Here is a 24,022-nt window from a genome sequence, read left to right on the forward strand (position 1 = left end):
TTCTTTTTTTATTATCTTTAAGTAATGATGTTTGCATTTTAAAGAAATCTTTCCTCCCTTTTTTGGTTGGTAGACACTGAACCTTGAACTCAGGACCTCTCACTTGCTCAGCTTCTTTGTACATGGTTACAGTTCTACCATTTTACTTTTTGGTTTTGTTTTGTTTGTTTACTTTGCCTTGTTTTGCTTTTGTTGGTTACTTTGGAGATGGAGTCTTTTGAACTTTTTTGTCCCCACTGGCTTTGATACTCAGCCTTCTAGAAATAATCTCCACAGTAGCTAGAATAAGAAATGTGAGTCATTATTACCAAGATCTTTCTCTTCTTTTAAAAGAAGTTTTATTCTCATGCAAGACAGAGACCACTGGCCCATTTGGTTTTGGAGACATCAGGGCACCACCCTACACTTGGGGAATTCTCATCCTCATAATAAGAGTAGGAAGACAAGGATGAGCATTTTTCAATATGTATTTGTACTTCAGGGTCCCCTATTTACTTCATAAAGATCAGAAGTCCTACAAGAACACCAACATCAACACATATGAGCTCTTTCGGAAGCTACAGGAAAGAATGAGTTTCTTCACTTTTCCCTAGACACTTCCCACGTTCGTCACCTGTAACTCCTCTACCTAGGTTCAAGTCAGCCAAGAAGGATCATGTCTTCACAGTGTGTCCTTATGAGACACTTTTGTATTTCTCCTTCAATTACCACTACAACAAACTAGCATTATTTCCACATCTGTGGCTCTTAAACTTAATCATATTTACAGTCTCTCTCTCTCTATTTAAAGTAGGATTTTAATTAAGCAAAATCATTCTGCCTATCATAAAACCATTGTAGCAAAGACAAATCAGGCCTGGGTACATAGCCTGGGTAAAAGTCTAAGACCCTTCTTGTTCTTGCTCCTTCCCTGTGCTTTGGTACACTCAGTATTTATTCACTTTCACTCCAGAGCAGCTTTGGTCAAGCTTCTAATCTCCTCTTACACCAAGGGATCCAGGCATGTGACACATACATATCAGTCATATTTCAGTGTGTATCTTCATTTTCTATACAGAAGTTTGTTTAAGTGCAACTACAGACATTCATCATCTCATTCCTGAAAAGGAATATTATAAATTCATAGGACCAGGGGAGGCAAGGTTGGTGCTTCTGGGAATAACTTACATTTTAATGTAGATTCTGGTGATAATCTAGTCTTGCTGTGAATCAATCACCTATTGAACTTTGAATGGTTTGTCCGCTGCACAGTGTCCAGACTTTCTTAAAAACCACCTCTACCTTCCTCTCAGGTGGCATTTCCCATGGTCAAATAGTGCCTGCAAACAAGGATCTGTGCCTGAAAACAAATATCTCTTATTTATGAGAATTTATACAATCAAATGAGAAGCAAGCAATTTTGGTATCCCTTTCAAGCTACTAAGAACCAGCAGTGGCCTCTGAATAAGATTCTATCTGGAAGCAGAAATTTGAAGTAAGCAGTGATCTCTCTCTCTCTCTAGCTTTTCAAAATATTTCCATCATATTTCATTTTTTTCTAATATATATATGTATAAATGCCTGATCTATCTTGTGTCAGCTCAGGTCCAGTAACACATACAAAACCAGTGGGTTTTGCATTGCAATATAAACACAAAACAGTTTCAGATTCAAATTTCTACTCAGTACAAGACTCTTCTCCATTACTTTTAGGATCAACTTCAAGAACATTGGATTTTTTATTAGGTATAATTACCAGAATCAGAAAATTCTAAATTCTATTACATCCAAAGTAAAACATTATATGTAAATTGTAGTATTATTTAATAACACATAGACACACAGACAGATAGACAGATACACACACACACACACACACACACACACACACACACACACACACACACACACATACTGTTTAGCATCATAAAGAGCTAGAAGATTACCAGAAGCAATTAATCAAAACATTCCATAAAACCCTATTTAGCTCATTAACAGAGACATTCTGGCTTAGTGTGATTGTTCCTGTTTTTTGTTCAAGTCACTTAACAATCCAACCATCCAAATCTAGGTCATCTCAAGTAATTCTGAGAAGTGCATTGCAAATGGAGTCAACATGCTTTTGGTGGTGATGGTAGTCCTGATGTCTAGACAGTTTTGAATGATGTCCAACTCTAGTCTATTAAAAATCTATTTTTGAGCCACTCTTAAAGTTATTAAATGTAGTTTATGGGAAGCCATTGATTTGAACTGGACTCCTACTGGAGACTCCAGCAGACAAAACTAAAATATAGTCACTAATGGTAAATGCACTGTAATCAAGTGTAAACTTAAGGAAATCAGGAAGTTCCCAACAAGCCAGATTGAAACAAAAAACAAAAAAATAATTGATTTACAGTAACCATCCCAAAGGGGGCCATCAACCTGAGAGGAAAGGGAAGGGGTAACAAGTTTGACAAGAAATGTTCTTATTACCTTACTTATGTAACTGTAACCCACCTTGACAATTAAAAATTTTTAAAAAAATCTGTAAGGGAAAAGAAACCTGATGACACCCCCTCTGCTTCTCATGCACTGCTGTTTGTGTACTGCTGCTTGTGCACTGCTGTTTTCTCTAGTTTCTGCTTATGCTGTCTCACAAAGGCCAGAGCTGTCTCACACTAGGGGGCAGGCTTTCTCTTCTATACACCGGATATGTTAATGTCATGCATTCCTAACACCCACTGCAAGCCAATCAGAACTAGAAGAGAGGAATTTGAAGGTTTGCCCACAAATAAATAACAAGTGTTTAAAGAGGCAGGCATGTTGATTGGCTTGACACAATTATTCAACATTGTGTATGTTGAATGATTATACTGTACTCTCCAAATATATAATTTAAAATGCACAATTAAATTTTAAAACAATATGTTGAAGTTGCATTCTTTAACATGTAGAAAAGGATATTTTCAGGTCATTTCTGCAGCCTTTCTTTCTTTTCTTTCTTTCTTTCTTTCTTTCTTTCTTTCTTTCTTTCTTTCTTTCTTTCTTTCTTTCTTTCTTTCTTTCTTTCTTTCTTTCTTTCTTTCTTTTTTTTTTAAAAGAACAATCTCAGAATTAGGTTTTCCTTTATGTTGGTACCTCTTCCCTCCTTTTGGTGAACAATGCTCCACCTATCCTTCCAGTCCTTAAAAATCCATATTTTGAATGAAAATGCTCAGTCTAAACATTACAGTTTTGGTTTGTCCTTCTTTTCAAATGACAGTGTTGTTAGCATGCTAGGGCAATTGCATAGGTGGGAACAGTCCTGGGGTGAGGTACTATTAGCAGTTGTAGAGTCAACTCCCATTATTGATAGTATAATGCATGTATTGCACTCATTACAAATAACAATAATGGCTTGCATTCTTTTTTTAAAGAAACATTTTATTTTTAAGATGACCGAAGTCTAATGTAAAATGCAAAGTTAAATTGGATGGCCTACTTCTAGTTTTTAGCAACAAGGTGCTATCAAATACACACATATGCTAATGTGAATAGGAAAGATCTATTTTTAGAAAAGTGGTCCAGGGTAAGGTGACAGGGAAACTACAAAATATCTAAAATAGTAAGCTAGGTTCTGATACTGAGACAGAACCAGGAGAATAAGATTGAAAAAAAAAAATCACCAGAAACTGATAGGAAAGTTTGTGAGGAAAGGAACTATCTTTCAGTAGACTAAAAGTGGGTCAACTTGAGCATGAGAACTACCTGAATATCATAATTCAATCAATTCCTTCTTGCTGAAAATCAGGAGTTTTTCTTTATCACACTTTCTAAACAAGGCTGTGAAAATGTAATTTTATATGCATTTGGCAGTTTCTTTCAGCAATGAATAAATTGATAGGGGGGAAAATTGTTAAGTAATCAAAGAGGCTGCTGAGTAAGGAGAACAGGAGCAGGTGGTATTCAGGCAAGGTATAGGTTTATTCACTGGACCCACTGGCTTCAGGGAAAGTTGGCACTCAAGTGGCTGCAAAGGGAAGTCTGGCCCGCTGGCCATGCCTTGTCTAGGGTAAGGAAGAGGGGAGAATATGTGGCCATGTAAAGGGAGGTGGGACTTGGTAAGGGGAGTGTGACCCGGTGGGGGAAGGGTGTGGCACATGGGATCCAGATGAGACCTTCTCTAGGTGTGCCAATTGCCTAGGTAAGGCAGGTACTGGGCAGGGACTTGACCAAGAGGATGGAGGAGGCCTTCCAGGAGTGGACCTTACAAAAATAGTGGCCAAAGAATTGCGCATCTTTTAAAATATTTGATGTGTTAGAACCAGCAGGGCTCCGATAATCAGCAGGGCCCAAAAGTCAGCATGGCCCCTTGGGCTGGCCCACTAGAGGGGGCGAGGCATCAAGAGGCGAGCCTAACCGTTCTACAGACCAGGACACCGGAAGGGGCTGGTGTCACTGCCCGACAGGGCCTGCCACCGAAGGGGCGGGACATGCCCCACAGGGGGCGGGGTGTGCTGCTGGAGGAGTGGGGCATTGAGCTCCACAAGGTAGGCTGCCTATTGGGATTGGACAGTGGGTAGCTTGGGGGAGGAGCATGAATAGCAGTTGGAAACCATTAGTAGGGGAGGGGCACTGCCTATATATAGGCGGTGTGTTCCAAGCAAAGCAAGAAGTAGTCCAGTTGAAGTGGAGAAGAGTAGAGAGAGACGGGGAGGAGGAATAGAGTGCGGGAGTGGGAAGTAGAGAGAGACACATGAGGAGTAGAGACAGAGTACAGAGGGAGAGAGCAGGAGGGGAAATCCTGCTGGAGCAGAGCAGGGCAGGCCTGTGGAGGGCAGGGCAAGCCTCCTCCAGGGAGAGATCATTTGGGGCCTCCTCGAGAGGCCTTTTGGGACCTCCTCTGGAGCTCATTTGGGGCCTCTTTGAGGAGCCATTTGGGGCCTTCTGCAGAAGTCATTTGGGGCCTCCTTGAGGGGTCATTTAGGGCCTCCTCCGGCAGTCATTTGGGGCTTCCTCCAGGGGCCATTTGGGACCTCCTTCTAGAGAGGCCCCTGGAGAGGCGCCTCCCGGAGCAGAGCAGGCAGGCCTGTGGAGAGTGGAGAGGCCTGCAGAGATGGAGGAAGGGAAGAAAGGGAAAAGCCTTCCCCTTTGGAGGTGTGGAGCTTTGGAAGTCTGGGGTTTGGAGGGCTGCAGACCGACTAATTGGTGGCTTGGGGCTACCCATTGGAGGCATGGAGATTTGGTGGTTGAGGCTGCTCTTGGTTCTGGGTAGCTAGCCTAGGACAAGGTAGTTGCAGGCTGCCTTTCTGGTGTAAATAATGTAAATGAATTGTTATCTTTAACTGTGGCTCAATAGATTGTCTTGCTCATTAGAAGTCATATAATTTCTTGAAAAAGAGACTCTTAGAAAATATTTCCCCAGTTGTACTTACAACAGAAATTGTACTCTTCATTTTTACAAACTACTTTAAACTGGGCAAAGCTATTGTGTTTTGCAGAGCACTGTTCCTATCTGCCAAGAGCCACACTCTTGGCAGATACATTATTCTTAATTTATTGAGTTATACTAATCTGCTTCCCAATGTTTGTTGGAACCACAGGTCTATTATTGATACCCATCCCTCCCATAGAAAATGTAATCAATGAGGAAAACCTCATTTTAATGATTAAGCTATTCTACTTTCTTTCTTTCTTTCTTTCTTTCTTTTTTTTTTTTTGTCAGCCATGGGGTTTGAACTCTGGGCTTGGGCACTGTCCCCGTGCTCTTCAGCTCTAGGCAAGCACACTACCGCTTGAACCACAGCGCCACTTCTGGGTTTCTGGTGGTTTATTGGAGATAAGAGTTTCAGGGACTTGCCTGGCTTTGAACCGTGATCCTCAGATTTCAGCCTCCTTAGTAGCTAGGATTACAGGCGTGATCCACCAGTGCCCGGTACTGTTCTGTTTTCTTTAACCAGTTTAAGATTATGTTTTTCCCCCACAGGGAAAATTTTCTCCTTATTTCCCAAGGACTATTGAAAATAAGCTTTTATTTTAGGACAGTTGTTTTCTCATGAACTGTCTGTTTTCCTTCTGTAGGCTGGATTGCTTCTTGTACTTGGTAATTCCATGTTCAGATAGCTAGAAATGTTTGGGGAAGTCCATGGTAATATGAAAGCTTCCTCCATTACTTTCTCACCCTGTTTCCTGTGTGTTTGTATGTGTGTGTGTGTGTGTGTGTGTGTGTGTTTAAAATGAGCATTCATTCTTACTCATGTCTTCACTGATATGAAACCAGAAAGAGGTGGGCCTTTGAGCCTGGGCCTGGCAGATGGAAACAAAAATATGCCTGTAATGAAAGTCTGAGGTTTCACACACACCCAGAAGACATTTGCTGAATTTAGTAGCTGTTCAAGGCAGAACTGGAGACTGATTTGTTCTTTTATCTAAAAGTTGGCAATGTTTTGAATTACAGATTACACGTTAAATTGGCATTTTTCATAATGTAGATTCTTCTGGTATTTTATTTTTGGAGATGCTTTATTTCAATTTTTAAAGTAGTTATTTTTATTTTTCCTTATATTTGAAATTATATTTTTTCACAAAATCTTTCTAATCTATTTTTTTTAGAGGCTTAATATAGTTGTGTATATGTTCCTTTTACTTCATTTTGAATGCCATTTGTAGGTGTATTTCACAGTGTACATATGTGTAATCTCTTGTATGTGCACCTGTGTTTTCCTGTATGTGGCAAGGAGAGGGAAAGAAAGGAGGAGAGACAGAAGCAAGAAGAATTGAAGTTGTAGAACTTAATTTCTACCCAGCATGCAAAATAAAATGTTCAGGAAGGCAATTTCTAGGTAGTATGATCGTGGTATGTTACTTTATAAACACATGTAAAATGGATCATTAAATAAAGGAGTTGCCTTTCAACAAAGCAGTTTGTGAATACAATGCGTCTTGATCAATGGCACCCTTTCATCATTCTCCTCTATCCCTGCCAATCCTACCCCCTTTCTTAAATTTCCTTAATTTTGTAGCATATGCATTCAATTTTATGACTGGATTTTACCCCTGCTCCATTTGTCTACCTACTTTCCTGATCCTACTGACCCCTCTTTTGAATACCCCTTTCCTGGTGTTTATTTTTTTGGACTTTGAGTTAGCCTCTCTAAAGCATCACACCATTTGAATTCTCCTCCAAATCTACCATCTTTTAGTTAATATGTTCTGGAAAGCCAGTTGACTTTTTTTTTTATTGTGAAAATACTGTACAGAGGGGTTAAAATTACATGGGCAAGATAATGAGTACATTTATTATCAAGCATTGTAGCCTCCTCCTTTGTTTCCCCTTCCCATCCCATCCTCTCCCCTCGCCCCCCACCCAACCCTCCCCCACCCCCACCAAAGTTGTAAAGTTCATTTTCGACATACGTCTTGTACGTCTCATTGTTGCAATGGGTCCACCTGTATCCCTATTTAAACGATTTGTTTTTTCCTTTCCCCTCCACAAATTATAACAACATCAAATACAGTGAAAGCAGGGGTTATACTGTGGGGGAGGGACATACAAAGCAACAAAGAAATAATTTTATAAATGTGTTAGAAACAATCGCATGAAAGAAAAAAAAAACATTTGAATACTTCAAGGAAATAGAAGAGGCAATCCAAAAATTCATATGGAACAATAAAAGACCCTGAATAGCAAAAATGATCCTCAACAGAAAGAACAGCACTGGAGGAATATCAATACCAAATTTTAAACTCTACTACAAAGCCATAGTAATCAAAAAAGCTTGGTACTGGCACAAGAATAGACCTCAGGACCAATGGAATAGAATTGAAAACCCAGAAATGAACCTAGAGACCTATAGCCATCTAATCTTCGATAAGGGAGCTAAAAATAATAGAATGGAAGAAAGACAGCCTCTTCAGTAAATGGTGCTGGCAAAATTGGTTAACTACTTGTAGAAAACTAAAGCTAGATCCTTATATATCACCCTGCACTAGAATCACTCCAAATGGATCAAAGACCTTGGAGTCAAAGCAGACACTCTGAAAACATTACAGAATGTAATATATATAATATATAGGATATATAATATATATATTCATATATATATATATATATATATATGAAGCAGGGTATCAAAATTCAGTACAGTGACAACAGGGGATATGCCATAGGGGAAAGAACATTCCAAGGAAACAACAACAACAACAACACAAAATTAAATCACATGGTACACTTAAAGCAATAACAATAGGGTCTGGGCAGGTGGCTCAGTAATAGAGTGCTTGCCTTGCATGCATGGGGCCTTAGATTTGATTCTTCAGCACCACATAAGTGGAAAAAGCCAGAAGTGGCACTGTGGCTCAAGTGGTAGAGTGCTAGCCTTGAGCCAAAGAGCTGAGGGACAGTGCCCAGGCCCAGAGTTCAGGCACCATGACTGGCAAAAAAACACAAAACACAAAAAGCAACCAATAACAAAGACAGACGTCTTGTGTTCATATCTTGGGGTCCATTTCACTTAGCATCATCTTACATTGTCATTTGTACATGGTTTTTGAGCTTTGCAGCTTATCTGATATGATTATCCTATATGTATACTAATTATTGCAAATAAGGGAACCATGGGACCTAAACTTCTTTGAGACTGGGTGGTTTCACTAGGATGTCCACTCTCCACTACTTTTCAACTTGTTATTAGAATGCCTAGCTACAGCAATAAGACAAAGATACAAACATAAAGGAGATCCAAATAGGGAAAGATGAAGTAAAGCTCTCCCTTTTTACAGATGACATGGTCTTGTATCTAAAGCACCCTATGGACTCCACTCCGAAATTACTTGAGTGGTTCAAAACTTTGGCAAAGTAAGCAGGGTATAAAATTAACCCTCAAAAATCAATGTATGCCAATAATGAGAAGAGCACAGCTGAAATCAGGAAAGCAACTCCTTTTGTAATAGCCCCACAAAAAATAAAATACTTAGGAAAAAACTTAGCTAAAGAAGTGAAGGACCTCTATGATGAAAACTTTAAAAACCTGAGAAAGGAAAATAAAGCAGAACTAAGGAAGTAGAAAAACCTCCCATGCTCCTGGATAGGGAAGGTTAACATCAAGAGAATGGCAATTCTGCCAAAGGCTATTTACAAATTCAATGTAATACTCATCAATATCCCAATCTCATCCTTCAATGAAATAGAAGCAGCAATCCAAAAATTCATATGGAATGATAAAAGACCATGAATAGCAAAAATAATCCTTAGCAGAGAAAACAGTCCTGGAGGAATAAGAATACCAGATTTTAAGCTCTACCACAAAGCCATAGTAATCAAAACAGCTTGGTACTGGCACAAGAACAGACCCGAAGACCAATGGAATAGAACTGGAGACCCAGAAAAGAAATCACACACCTACAGCCACCTAATCTTCCATAAGGGAGCCAAAAAAACAGAATGGAAGAAAGACAGCCTCTTCAGTAAGTGGTGCTGGAAAAACTGGTTAAACACCTGTTAAAAACTAAAATTAGGTCCTTACATGTCACTCTGTACCAGAATCAACTCCAAATGGATCTAAGACCCTGGAGTCAAAGCAGACACCCTGAATGTATTATAGAAAGGAATAAGAGAAACTCTTGAGCTCCTTAGTACCGGCCAAAAATTTCTTAATAGAGACCCAAAAAACACAACAAATAAAAGAAAGGGTGGACAAATGGGATTGCATGAAACTGCAGAGCTTCTGAATGGCAAAGGACATAGCTAGCAAGATCAATAGAAAGCCCAGAGACTGGGAGAAAATCTTCACTAGCTACACAACAGATAAGGGCCTTATATCTAAAATGGAACTCAAAAAATTAAGTCATCCAAAAGCAAATCCTCAAAGAAACACCCACCCCATTAATAAGTGGGCTGAAGACTTAAAGAGAAACTTCTCTGAAGAGGAAATAATGGGCAACAGACACATGAAGAAATGCTGAACTTCTCTAGCCATAAAAGAAATGCAAATCAAAACAACATTGGGATTCCACCTCACTCCAGTTAGAATGGCTATAATTGAAAAAAATCTAATAATGACATGTTTGAGGGGATGTGGCCAAAAGGGAACTGCATTGTTGATGGGAGTGTAAACTTGTTCAGCCACTCTGGAAAGCAGTAGGGAGATTCCTCAAAAGACTACACATAGAGCTCCCCTATGACCCAGCAATCCCACTTTTGGGCATTTACCCAAACGATCACAAACAAGGTTTTATTAAAGCTTCCAGCACAACTATGTTCATTGCAGCATTATTAACTGTAGCTAAGATATAAACCCACCCAGATGCCCCTCAGTAGATGAATGGATCAAGAAAATTTGATATATATACACAATGGAATTCTATACTTCCATCACCCCATTTGTTAGGAAATGCGAAGAAGAGGTCTTTTGTTTCTTGATTCCTGTTTACTTTGTCATATCTCCTTGCATTTTGAATTTAACATCCACATATCAGGGAGACCATGTGCTGCTTGTCTCTTTGTTCTTGGCTTACCTCACTCAAAATGATTTGTTCTAGTTCCATCCATTTCCCTGTGAATGCCATTTGGTCCTTTCTAAGACTATATAGTATTCCATTGTATGTAGGTACCACAATTTTTGGATCCATTCATCTGTAGTGGGGCATTTGGGTTGTTTCCACATCTTGGCTATTGTGAACAGTGGTGCAATGAACATAGAGCTGCATGTGTCCTTGTATCGTGGTTCCTGTTGTTCAGGGTAGATGCCTGAGTGTTATGGCTAGGTCATAGGGGAGGTCACTATTTAGCCTTTTGAGACACCTCCAGACTGCTTTCCTGAGTGTATTAGTGTACATTCCCACCAGCAATGCAGTAGGGTTCCTCTTTCTCTGCATTCCTGGCAGCATTTGTCATTTGCTGAATTTAGGATATGGGCTATTCTGACTGGGGCAAGGTCATATCTCAGGGTTGCTTTTATTTGCATTTCCTTTACAGCCAGGGATGTTGAACATTTCTTCATTTGTTTCTTTGCCATTTTTATCTCTTCTTCAGAGAAGTCTTTCTTTCATTCCCTTGCCCATTTAGTGATTGGCTTGTTAGATTTGGGAGGGATTCAGTTCTGCCTTCTTCTTTTTTTTTTTTTTGAAGGTTTTTACAGTTTATTGATTCATCATCACCTCAGGTCAAGTCATTGCAGGATCTTTATTCCTTTGGCTTTTTGCCAGTTCCAACACTAGCCTTTGCAGTCCCTCTGATTGTCTTCATTCTGTTTTGCATTCCTTTCACTATTTCCTTGAGGTCTTTTTCTTTTCCTACAGACCATGTTTTGTAAGTCTGTGTTTGGGCTCATTTTTCTTTGCATAATCCAAGGAATCAGAAATCATGCCAAAGCCAGTTGTTTTGCCACCACCAAAATGGGTTCTGAATTCAAATAAAAGATGACATTAGGTGTGGTCTTGCACATTTTGGCAAGTTTTTCCCGAATTTCTGTCTTAGATACTGTTGCCTTTCTAGGGTGAAGGACATCAATGACTATCTTCTTCTTCTGAAGTAGTCAGTTGGTCCTGAACTTCCTGGTCTGGATAGTTACTGTGTCAATCATGCTGGTGGCAGACCTTTAGACAGCCAAGGAGGAAAAGAGGGGGATTCGTTTCTTGAGTTTCCTGAATATAATGGATATTAGGCCTTGTCTGATATATTGCTGGTAAATATTTTTCCCAATTAGTTGGCTGTCTTTCTAGCTTGGTTGCTATGTCTTTAGCTGTGCAGAAACTTGTTATTTTAAGGTAGTCCCATTTGAATCTATCTCCAATTTGTTGTGACCCTGGGACTCTGTTCAGGAAGTTTCTGTCTTTGCCTATAAGTTCAAGTGTCTCTCCTACTTTGTCCTGCAGTAGTTCCAGAATTTCCAGTTTAGTGCTAAGGTCTTTAATCCATTTTGAGTTGATGTTAGTACATGATGACAGGCTGGGGTCCACTTTTGGTTTTCTGCTTGTGGCCACCCAGTTTTCCCATCACTAATAGTTGAAGAGGCTATGTTTCTTCCACTGTATGTCTTTGGCTCCTTTGTCAAATATCAGCTAACTATAGGTATGTGATTTTATTTCTGAATCTTCTAATCAGTTCCATTGGTCTTCGGGTCTGTTTTTGTGCCAATACCAAACTGTCTTTGTTATTATGGTTCTATAGTAGAGCTTGAAATCTGGTATCATGATCCTGCCTGTGTTGTTTCTTTTGCCTAGAACTCCTTTGATTATTCTAGGTCTTTTGTTGTCCCATATGAATTTTGGATTGTTTTCTCTATTTCAGTAAAGAATGACATTGGGAATTGGATGGGAATTGCATTGAATTTGTGTATCATTTTTGACATTATGGCTATTTTCACTATATTGACTCTGCCTATCCAAGAACATGGAAGGTCTTTCCATTTCCCGGTGTTCTCTTTGATATTTTTCTTTAGACTTTTATAGTTTTCACTAAATAGGTCCTTTACACCTTTGGTTACATTAAAAATATTCCCACATATTTTATTTTTTTGAGGTTATTGTGAATGGGTATTTTTCCTTGATTTCCCTTTCTGCTTGTACATTGTGTTCAGAAAGGCAACTGATTTTTGTGGATTTTGAGATATGCTTTTAAGCTTTGGTAGATCTTTTATAAAATATAAACTTTGTAACTCTTATTAAATAGCCAACTTCTAACATGCTTCTACTTTATTCTCCATCTCTCATTTTCTTTTCTTGGAATTTAAGCAGTTTGAAAAAAAATCTTCCATTTTTATAAAACTTGGTTCAGCTATCTCTTCACCAAGCCATCAAATGAATTTTACAAGTGAAGTAGATAAACAGGCTATGCGTTGACAGTATTGATCCTAGATATTACTGTCACCAGATGCAGGGGAAGGTTTGTATAGTTTCCCTCTGAAAGTAGGGGCTTCACTTAAGGTCGTTGACTTCAATAAGAGAATACAAATTTCTGGAAAAGTCATAACAGTAAGAAAACTTGGCAGAGCTTTATTGGGTAAATGATTAACTGAGTAAGCAGGCAAGCACACAAGCAGCAAGGCAGGGGCACACTCTAACAGAGGGTGGGTGCTTTCAAAGGGAGTGAGAACTCTCTGGCATCAGTGGTATTTATATGATAAAGACAGGTGTCTGACTTAAAGTTGTGTAAAGATAGGTGTTGATCTTTGCTGTCAATCACTCTTGGTGATTATGCTTTCTATGTTTCTGGCTCTTGTTTACCATTCTGATTTGTTCACATTTTGGTTCTACCCTTTAATTTTTCTTTTTTTTGCCGGGGCACATTTCTCTGAGGAAGGGATACAACCTGCCACTAAACATATGCTAATTCTTGAGGTAAAAAATGCATCCTGTTGTCTCTTAAAAGCAAAGATAGTGTTTCTATGTTTCTAAATACTTTGTTTCTGAGTTGCCTTCACAGGGTCTCATTTTCCCTAATTTATGCTGTCTCATTACCAGGTTACCTGGCCATAAGTCAGGCTAGAAAGGTCTAGAAACAGTGGTGTGCAAGGAAAAGCACTGGGTTTGTGTTTTGCTCTAATTAATAATCACTATATTTCAAATCTGTAATATTTTTAGGTTAATGAACTTTTATTTGATAATTATCACTCTCTCTGTAAGTAATAGAATTGAGTTACTTCCTAGAAACACTCAGGTGTATTTAAGGAGTTGGAAATGAAAAGAAAGGTAACCCATGGGGGAAATCTAACCCAACTAGGTTGGTTTGTTCAGTTGCTTTAAAAAAGTAGGATATATAGATCTGTTAAAAATATGAAAAAGATGTTTTTAACTCAGAGAAACATTTAGGAAACTTTGAGGATTTTTCTCATTGTATTTTAAATTTACATAATTGAACCTCATTTGAAGTAAAATCTGCCAATAGTAATAATAAAATTAAATACACAATTGTCTTTCAATTGCCAGCAGACCAAGTAAAACAGCATCATAAGTTGAGTCTGTATAGAGTACAGAACTCAGATTGTATGATAATTTCCAGGCATTTGTTCCACAAAATTAACATAGTTAACATAGGCAAGCAATATAGGACTTTATTACAGAGTATGCGCAATGCTTTGATATCAAGTGCCTCGTGGAAATGTCACAGGACACTGAGAAGATCAATAATGTACATTTTAAACAGTTTACAAAAAACCCCACAAAAAACAAAAACCAAAGAACCCCTTCGGCACGTTTGAAAAATTCAAATAAGGAACAAAGGAAAAGGGTGCCAATAACTTTAATCATGCAACAAAGGAGTTGAATATTTTCTTTCTTTCAGCTATTCCTAGTAAATGATGAGAAAAATCAGAGTATAATGCTCTGTTGATGAAATAAATTATAAAATAACTTTCTGACCTTTTGCCTTAAGATGCTATTGAGAGTGTCTTTAGTAAAATCACTGTTTATCCTTGGTTTGACTATTGCTTCTTATGCACATTTCTAGTGTTATAATGTCTATTATTGTTTAATGAAAAGTGTCCATATTTGTTTTACAAAAACAGATTTTCCCAGAAAGAGAAATCCTTTGAGGAATTTTATCAGTATGACCACAATCTATTTAAGAGAGAAGATTTAAAATCCTTTGGATATATATATATATATATATATATATATATATATATATGTATATAAATTTATAAACTGTATCCATGACCCAAGAGATGACTTAATAATTGAGTATCATTTAAATGTGCTATAAATATACAATGTTTTTCCCCAAGAGGCATGGAAATGAGGATGACTACATTTCTTTGACAAAAATGTTTCTCCTGCTGTTCAATAGGCTGAGCTCTGAGGAATAAAGTTCTAAGCCAGTCTGGGCAGAAAAGTCTCTAAGATTCTGTGACTCAAGTAGTAAAGCATTAATTTTGGGCAAATATGTTAGGAGAGACACTGCCTAAGGCTTAGTATTCAATAAGCCACATTACTGGTGCACACACAGGCGTGCGTCCACCCCCTCACGCCCCATTTCCTCTGTAGGTAAAACATCAAAAGTAAAAATAATACTGTGTTCTAAATGGGGACCAAATTGCCCAGTAGTAAGCCAGACATAAAAATTCTAACTAATATATTCCCCATAACTCCAAACAAAATGAAATGTGCTGCTCATTGCAATCCTAATCAAGTTATCCAGAATTTTCTTTGATTTTTTTTCTGCCTATTAAATCCCTTAGGCAACATGTCTTCCATAAGCAGCATCTGCCCTTGGCTTCTTCATTTTCATATTATTACATCCTAACAGTATAGACAAAGCCATACCTAGCTAATAAGATATGATTATTAAACCTTAGCTATCTGCAACCCCAGTTTATGATGTTTCAGATAACTGGCTTGCCTCATCTTTTGTAATTTCTATTAATTTCTGAGACTCTAGAATCATTATTTCTGTCTGTAGTTGTAAGAGATTGTGAAGTTTTTGGAGTAACTCATGAGTATTGCATAGTCTGCCTTCTCAAATACAACAATAAATTACCTAAATGTATGCATGTATTTTGGAGACTTATCAGCCTGTCTTATTTCATGTCTATAGTATATTTGTATATTTCATATGGAAATTCTTTGTAATGCACCTATAATTCATCACAGTAATTATGGGTTATCATGGCTCAATCTACAAAATCCAGAGGACTCTCATTATGTAATGAATCTGAGATTTAGGTATCTTGTATTATTACAAATACACAACCTAAACTGCATTTCTTAAGAGGAGAGTTGTTGAAAACATTATGTTCCAAGGGCTTAGCACACAGATGTTGTGCATTTATTGATTGACTGAATGTTAAAATAAATGAATCTAAGAGTAGAAATGTTTACTGAATCAAATACTGACAAGGATTTTCATACATACAACATAGGAACTTAGTGCAGTGTTGGAAATTTTAGAACAATTGACTAAATCATGTATTGGGATAAATGATGTATACAAATCCATATCATTACAATATAATTTACTTTTGTGGTACTTTACAATTCTCCAACTTAATTTATTCAAAGAGATCTCTTCATATCTCAAATCATTTCATGCTAATTTGGACAGTAAAATTTCAATCATGATTTTGTTGTTTCACAGAACTCTGGTAGGGTTCCTAAAGATGATTTACCTTGAAACTGACTTGCAGGTCTTTCATCTGTCTTCCCTTGTTGGTGTACAGGTGCCCTGTTGACATGGTGGTATAGTACAGAGAAGAGGAAGCATTTCATAACCCTATGTTTAGGGCTCTATCTTCCACATCACATGTTAGAAGGAGATTGGATACGGTATTCCTCTTCTGCCAGGTTGGTTAGTATCTGGTGAAATAGCGTGCCTTGAGATGTTTTGTCAAGAATGTATCCTTATGGGTATGATTTTAAATGTTTAGTTTCACCACTTTCTGTCTGTCAGAGCAAGAGAAAAGTTTTATATTTACTCTGAGATACTGGTGTGACTACTTTTGGGCTCCGGGGCATAAAAAATACCAAGCTCATAAGGTGGGAGTCCACTCCATGTCTGTGACCGCTTTGGATATTAGTTTTCTTGGGCTGAAACACAACATGTGGATCATTTATACAACAATAAACATTTCCCCCTATAATTCCTGAGGCTGAGAAGCCTAGTTACAATGTACTGGCCAGTATTTCATTGTGGCTCACAGGCTTGGGGTAAGTCAGGGAGAATTCTGGTCTCTGACTCCTCTTGTAACATCACCAATCCTTCATGTCCTGATGTAACTTAATTAGCTTCTGAAGAACCTGTATCTCAATATATTCCAGCAGCTGATCAAGCATACAATATGAATTTTAAGGAGGAGGGCATAATTCAGTCTGTAGTAACTACTCAATAACAAACAGTGCTCTTCTGATCCTGGCTTCTGTTCCAGTAAGCTGTTCAGCACTTGCCTTTCTCCACATTGGGGGAACAATTTTAAGGGAGGTTTGGGTTTTTTTTGTTTGTTTGTTTGGTCATTGGGCTTGAACTCAGGGCCTGGGTGCTGTCTCTGGGCTTTTCCCCTCAAGGCTAGCACTCCACCAGTTGAACCACAGTGGCACTTCCACCTTTTTCTGAGTAGTTTATTGGAGATAAGAATCTCACAGACTTCCCAGCCAGGTCTGGTTTTGAACTTTGATCCTCAGATCTCAGATGGGAACCACCAGTGCCCAGCTTTCATGAGACTTTTATCTCCTCTTAAGCGGCAAAAAGTCAGAAGTGGAGTCAAAACTCAAGTGGGAGAGTGCTAGCCTTGAGCAAAAATATTCAGGGATAGCACCCAGGCACTGAGTTCATGCTCTGGAATGGGCAATCACTCTGTGTGTGTGTGTGTGCGCGCGCACACACACACACACACGCACACACATCTTTTTCCATAGTAAGATTCTGTGGATATTCAAGACCTGATTAGTTGACTAAGTTTCCAAGTTGCTCAATGAGTTTCAATGCATGTTTATCAGTTTCTGACTCCTCATATTGTGTTGTGTGATGGCAGTGTGAGAGATAGAGAGCTTGAATAAACAAGAAATATCAATAGCATATTTCAGGAACTAATTTTTAGTGTTCAAGAATGAGGAAATATTCTGATCATTTAACAAAAGAGTCTTAAAGGAAATGATGCTTAAATCTGGTCAAACAAATGGATGAATGAAAGGAAATAATGCCTGCCTGTGATAAAATGAGTGAAAGAATACAGGTTACAAAAAGTTGGTGGGAGTCTGAGGTAGTTGTGGGGAGGTACAAGCACATCTGTCCTTAGTTGGCAAAGTGTTTGCTGATGGATTTTTATGGGCAGATACAAAGTTGCTGGGTTGATTGAATCCATCTCATCTTCCTATCTTTTTACAACCCTTTCTTCTTTTCCTCTCATTCTTATTCTATTAACAATTTTTTGAGCATCTACCTTATGCCAATTTCCTCTTCTCTCACCTCCTCTCCCTTTCTCTCCCTTTTCCTTTCTCTACCTTCCCCTCCTCTTCCCCTGATCTTCTCCCTTCTTCCTCCTCCCCTTCTTTTCCTCCCTATCTCCCTCCCTCCCTCTCTGCTCCCTCCCTCCCTCCCTTCCCCCCTCCTCTCTCTCTCTTTCAGCGAAGTTTTCTTTGTTTGGATTCTTGTCTCCATTTTCTTCTAGACTTGCTCTGCTGGCTCATGATCTTTTCTTCATGATTTCCCCATGTAAGTGACAACATGTCCATGATTTGATTAATAGTTTTTAAGGTAGCAGTTGTGCTTTTGTCATAACTTTAATTTCTTACACAGTAGAGTTGTGGTAGAATAGATGGATAACAAAAAGCCTGATATTTTTATTAAATATACATTTTATATTTTCATTAACCAGTACCTTATTTTTAGATTATGTGGACATGTAACATGTATTTTCTATATTGTATAATTACTTGGGCTAAATTTGACCCCTATTTGTTACAAAATGAGTAAGATTAAGTCATTTATTAGCTAAAAGTAGGTAAAGAAAGTACTCTATAGGCTAATAGTCTCCCATTTGGCCTCTTTTAAGTGTATTAATCCAATATTTAATAGTCTTATTGTGCACTTACTTCCTTTTTCTACTTCCTTTTCATGTTTAAAGATGAATGAAAATAATTTTATGTAATTTGAGATTTTCTAATTCCTAAGCTACCTGTTATTTAACACATAGCTGCACAAAAAATATAATAACATATTCACTCATGAATTTTACTTAATATTTTATAAAAATGTTAATGACTTAAAAATGCTCTGTTTTTCTATTTTTAAATGTACTTTCCTGTCATCATAATAGAACATTTTATTATATTTTTACATTATTTTTCTAGACTGTACCTCATGAAACACAAACAATGGATAGCCAAGTTAAAAATTTAGTGCAATTTAAATTTAGAACTTGAATACTTTGATTTTTCTTTATTACCAATGCCATAAGTAGTAGATATGATATTTTTGGTAGTACTTAGGTTTTAACTCAGGGTCTGATGCTTGCTTTTTAATGCTGGTTATTATTATTGTTATTTTATGATTATTATTATTTTGGTTGTAGTGCTTGAACTCTGAGTCTTGGCTCTGTCCCTCAACTCTTCAGCTCAAGGGTAGTGCTCTACAACTTGAGCCACAGTGCCACTTCCAGTTTTCTGGTGGTTTATTGGAGATAAGAGTCTCATGGATGTTCCTGCCTGGGCTGGCTTTGAATTGGGATCCTCAGATCGCATCCTCCTCAGTAGTTAGGATTACAGGCATGAGAGACACTGGCACCCAGCAATGCTGGTTATTTTTAATATAGAGTCTTATTTTCTGCCTAGGTGTGTGTTTCCTGGACCAGACCCCACCAACTTTAGACATTCAATTTAGATGTAATGACAAGTGTGAGTTACCGCACTTAGCTTCTTAGATTGTAATAGTCATGTGTACTTTTCTGGCTAGGGCTCACCTAGAGCCTCAGTCTTTTCGATCTTAGGCCCTCAAAAGCTAGTTTGACAAATACGTATAATGGCACTCAACTAATGGTTGAGAGGAGTCTCATAAACATTTTTGCCCAGACTGGGTTTGAATTTTGAACCTCCCACTCCCAACTTTTCAAATTCAACTTTTCAAATCTTGCCTGCAAGATTTGCAAGTGATTCTCTTGTGTTTACTTAGTAATTTTTCTCTGTGAAAGCAGTGTAAATGCTTTCCATATTTTTTATTTTATTGTTGCAATTAAGTAGTTGTATAAAAGGTTACAACTCTATGTCAAGTTTTGAGTAGACTGTTTCTTCACAATATCACCCCTTCCTTCCTTCTCCTCCATTTTCCTCCCCCATATCTACCCCTAAGATAGGTAGTTCTTTTTATATATAGTGTATATTGAATATAATGACTTCATTTGTTCACATCTTCTCTTTCCATTCCTGTGTCTCCCCCACAATATGAATTTCTTCATTTTCTGGTAATCATTTTGATAAATAGTACTTTAGTTGATGACAAGGAGTTACATCTTTCTATAATTTTTAACAAAGCAAACAAGACTTAAATGATCAGTGCATTCATATAAATATTTGATGTTTTTGAAATCATATCTGAGTATTTTACTTTAATGCTTGTTATTAAGAACATTCTACATTCATTTTATAATATTAAATATCTAGATAACAGTAATATAGAAAATACAGTATTAAAGAATACAGTACAAGAATACAGTACTTAGATTTTGGGGCTGGGAAGGTGGCTCAGTGGTAGAGCGCTTGCCTTGCATGCCTGAGGCCCTGGGTTTGATTCCTCAGCACCACATAAGCAAAAAGAAAAAAGCCAGAAGTGGCACTGTGGCTCAAGTGGTAGAGCGCTAGCCTTGAGCTGAAGAGCTGAGGGACAGCACCCAGGCCCAGAGTTCAGGCCCCACGACTGGACCAAAAAAAAGAATACAGTACTTAGATTTAGAGGCAATCAATACTCATGCAGTAAGTATAGGGATCGTTGTGTTTAATTTTTGTATCCTAATGTGTAAATGTAAATATCTGAGCTGTTTCACAGTTCAGAAATAAGCCAAGTAAAAGCTGCACCCTGAAATATTGAAATACGGTATTAGTCTTTGAACCTCAGGTGCACATGGCATGCAGTAGGCAGATGAAATAAAAACATGCTTCTTTATTGTCTCAACTGGAGAGTTACTCTCTGAAGCTATTCATGTAAAATTATGCCTTGTTCAGAGCAGCTCCCAGCCTTTATTCTATCATTTGCCTCTATTGTTTTTAATTATAAAATATTTTACCCTATTCTATCTTTGGTATAAATGAAGGTATTTTCTATATTTGGCAAAATTAAAGAAAATTTTAAGTGTTTTACAGGGTTGAGGATGAAATACTGTGATCATCTGAGTAGATTACTGATTGACATTTTATACAGAAGGAATTTAAACAGTATATATGGTGAAATGCTTACATGCTCAAACACAGAAATGTATTTATATCTAAGGTAGGTCCTCTCATGTAGTCCAAAAGACAGATACACCAGCTAGTGCTGTAGTTTCCTGCTTAGGTGTCATTCTAACTTGTTGTCATGTACTTACAACTGTGGGTATAAAGGACAAAAATTAGATCAAGTGTTTCACAAATTTAAACTGCTCAATGTAGAAATAAGCAGGCACAACAGACGTATTGATGGAAAGATTAGCACAAGAGAATGTCCAGGATTAGTATTATAGTATTGTAGTGAATATTTATTCACTTTTAGATAGAGACAGTAGTAATTTTATCTAAAACTAGGGCATTTGGAAACATTGGTGGAAAATTATGAGAAGATAGATGATAATCACATTAACAATGTCTCTTTGGGGGTTTATTATATTTAGTACTTCAATAGAGTTGCATGCATTCATATCTCATATACTTAATGAATTAGTAAAATTATTGTAAATGTATGTTTTAGAATTACATGATGAATTGGTATTTATGGATGCTTATTTCTAAGAATTTTGGTAAACAAGAACAGTTCAAATGACAATTATATAGAAATTATGTTTCATATTGTCAGTGAAAGTTAGTAATTTTAATTTCCTGCACAGTCACCATATAAAGCAGATAATTGGAGACTTCCCAAGAGGTGCATACAATCATCCTCTTGTTGACAAATTTAATATTAAAGCTACAAGTTTTATTTTTATTATTTATTTATTTTCATGAGAGCATTTTTTTAATTGTGAAAATACTGTACAGAGGGGTTACAATTGCATGAGAAGGTAATGAATACATTTCTTTTTCTTTTATTTTTTTGGGTCTGGTCATGAGGCCTGAACTCTGGGCCTGGGCGCTGTCCCTCAGCTCTTAAGCTCAAGGCTAGCTCTCTACTACTTGAGCCACAGCACCACTTCCGGCTTTTTTTCTTTTTGCTTATGTGGTGCTGAGGAATCGAACCCAGGGCCTCAGGCATGCAAGGCAAGCGTGCTACCACTGAGCCACCTTCCCAGCCCCATGAGTACATTTCTTATCAAGCATTGTAGCCTCCTCCTTTGTTTCCCCTAGACTTGAGGTTTCAATATACATTCAACCATAAATGTCAACCTGTGAAATACTTTTGAAATATAAGCTGAAGCTTTGAAAACTGTTTTCATGTGTGTGTGTATGTGTGTGTGTGTGTGTGCGTGTAATGGGAAGGAGGAAGGGAAGATAGATTGAAAAGATTTAAATAGAGAAGACAAAAGAAGATAAATCAGGACAGGTTAGTATCATTCTGTGATTGGGAAGCAGAGAACTTGAAGCAGGAAACATATGACAGCAGACAGACATAGTGGAGTGTGAGCTACAACTTGCAAGGGTGTAGGGGTGGAGTAGAAAAGTCTTTTGGAGCACACATCACACTACCAGGCATCCAGGATACTGAGTATGCAGTATACATATAGCGGTTGTGATACGTTTTGGTCTTTCTTTGGCTCAGTTGCTCCTTGATATTTTTCTGTTCCTCGTTTTCTTTTTCTTCCAGTTCTGAGCCTTGAACTGAGGGCCTGGACACTATCCCTGAACTTTTCTGTTTTTGTTGCTGTTTTTCCCCATGGCTGTGTTCTAGCATTTATGTTGCAGCTCTAATTCCAACTTTCGGTGATTAATTGGCAATAAGAGTTGCATGGACTTTCCTCCCTAGGCTCTCTCTGAACCATGGTCTTCAAATCTCAGTTTCCTAAGTAGCTGGAATTACAAGCATGAGTCAGAATGCCCAGTTTACTCCTCTCTTTAAATGAGAATAAACTTATTTACTATCATTGTTTGCCCATAGTATTTATCTTTTGTTAATTTTCCTCAGCAGCTGCCTTATAATAAAGTTTGCCTTGAATACTTCCTGTTGTATTATTGTTGATTTGAGGCAAGGTCTCATTATGTAGCCCAAGCTGGCCTAGTTCCTCTCACTTCAGTATCCCAGGTGGTAGGGTTATAGGCATGAGCCACAACCACACCTGGATATATTTGAACTTTTGAATGATTTGGACATTTTGAGAGCTCTTCAAGTTGGACTAAATGTATTTTGCATTGTGAGATGGACCTATACCTTCAGGACCAGGAATGGAATCTTATCATCTGGGTCTTAAATGTCCTCAAAAGTCTATATGTTAAAGGTCTGGTTGGTAACCTGTAAAACTGTTGGGAGGTGATGGAACCTTCAGAAGGTGGTATCTTGTGGGGAAAAGTTGTGTGAGAGAGGATGTTCTCTTTTAGGGGACATTGTAATCTCAGCTATTTTCTCTCTGTCTTTGCTTCCTGTCTGCCAAGAGGAGAACAGGCCATCTCTACCACGAGCTTCCTCCATGACACACTAGGCTACCATAGGCCAAAAGAACTACAGATTAAATCTCTGCAACTGAGAGTTAAAATAAACTTCTCTTAAGCCACTTGTTTTGGGTGTTTTATCCTACTGATGGACAACTGACAAACATATAGCATCATCAGTTCCTGGACTAGTCCAAAGTCTTGATGATCTGATTGCAAATTGTTAGGTTCTATAAGTCTTGAGAAGTTGAATTAATCAGGAACTATTCAACAAAATGCCCAGAATAACCTTAGATTGGGTTGTTAAGCTGCTAGTGTTAGATGTTTTTGTAGATTAAATAATTATGGTTTATACTTCATTTTTTAGATGTTGTGGTACATGATAAGTCTTTAATGCTGAGATGGTACCACCTGAAATTACGGAAAACACAACCCATTTCAAAGTTTTATTTAAAACTTTCAGGTCCTGTCTGCTTTGCAGTTTTTATCTTGGTCATTTTTTTAAGTATCCTTGAAAATGGTCTGATACTTTATTAGAATGCTCATAAATTATCTTAACTTGTTATTTACTTTTTAGTTCTCTTGTCTTTTCTTTCATAATTTTAGACATTTGTTTACAGCTTTCTATATGACACGTATTGAATTCTGACAAATTTGAATGAACCAGGTAATCTTCACTCTTAATATGCTTCTATGCCAACCATCCATTACTAAGGTTAGTCTTCAAAGTAGCAGACTGTACTGTAAATTCTTCTAAGTTTCATTTTATGTAAGCAGAGATAATATGCAATGAGGAGGAGAGCAATTTTTCATACATCTACAAAAATTCCTATAAAAATTGCCCCTTAAAATTCTTTTTCATAAGGGTCAGAGGTGTGGAGAGTGAATGCAT

The 24,022-nt window shown here is 37.7% G+C and overlaps 1 pseudogene; it reads right to left on the bottom strand.

The window, feature by feature from the left end:
- Positions 1 to 11,099: 11,099 nt before the first annotated feature.
- On the bottom strand, positions 11,100 to 11,522 carry LOC122113247 (annotated as a pseudogene).
- Positions 11,523 to 24,022: the final 12,500 nt, after the last annotated feature.

The sequence above is a fragment of the Dipodomys spectabilis genome, unplaced genomic scaffold, assembly GCF_019054845.1.
Source record: "Dipodomys spectabilis isolate Male_0828 unplaced genomic scaffold, ASM1905484v1 ptg000096l, whole genome shotgun sequence".
Classification (NCBI taxonomy): Eukaryota; Metazoa; Chordata; class Mammalia; order Rodentia; family Heteromyidae; genus Dipodomys; species Dipodomys spectabilis.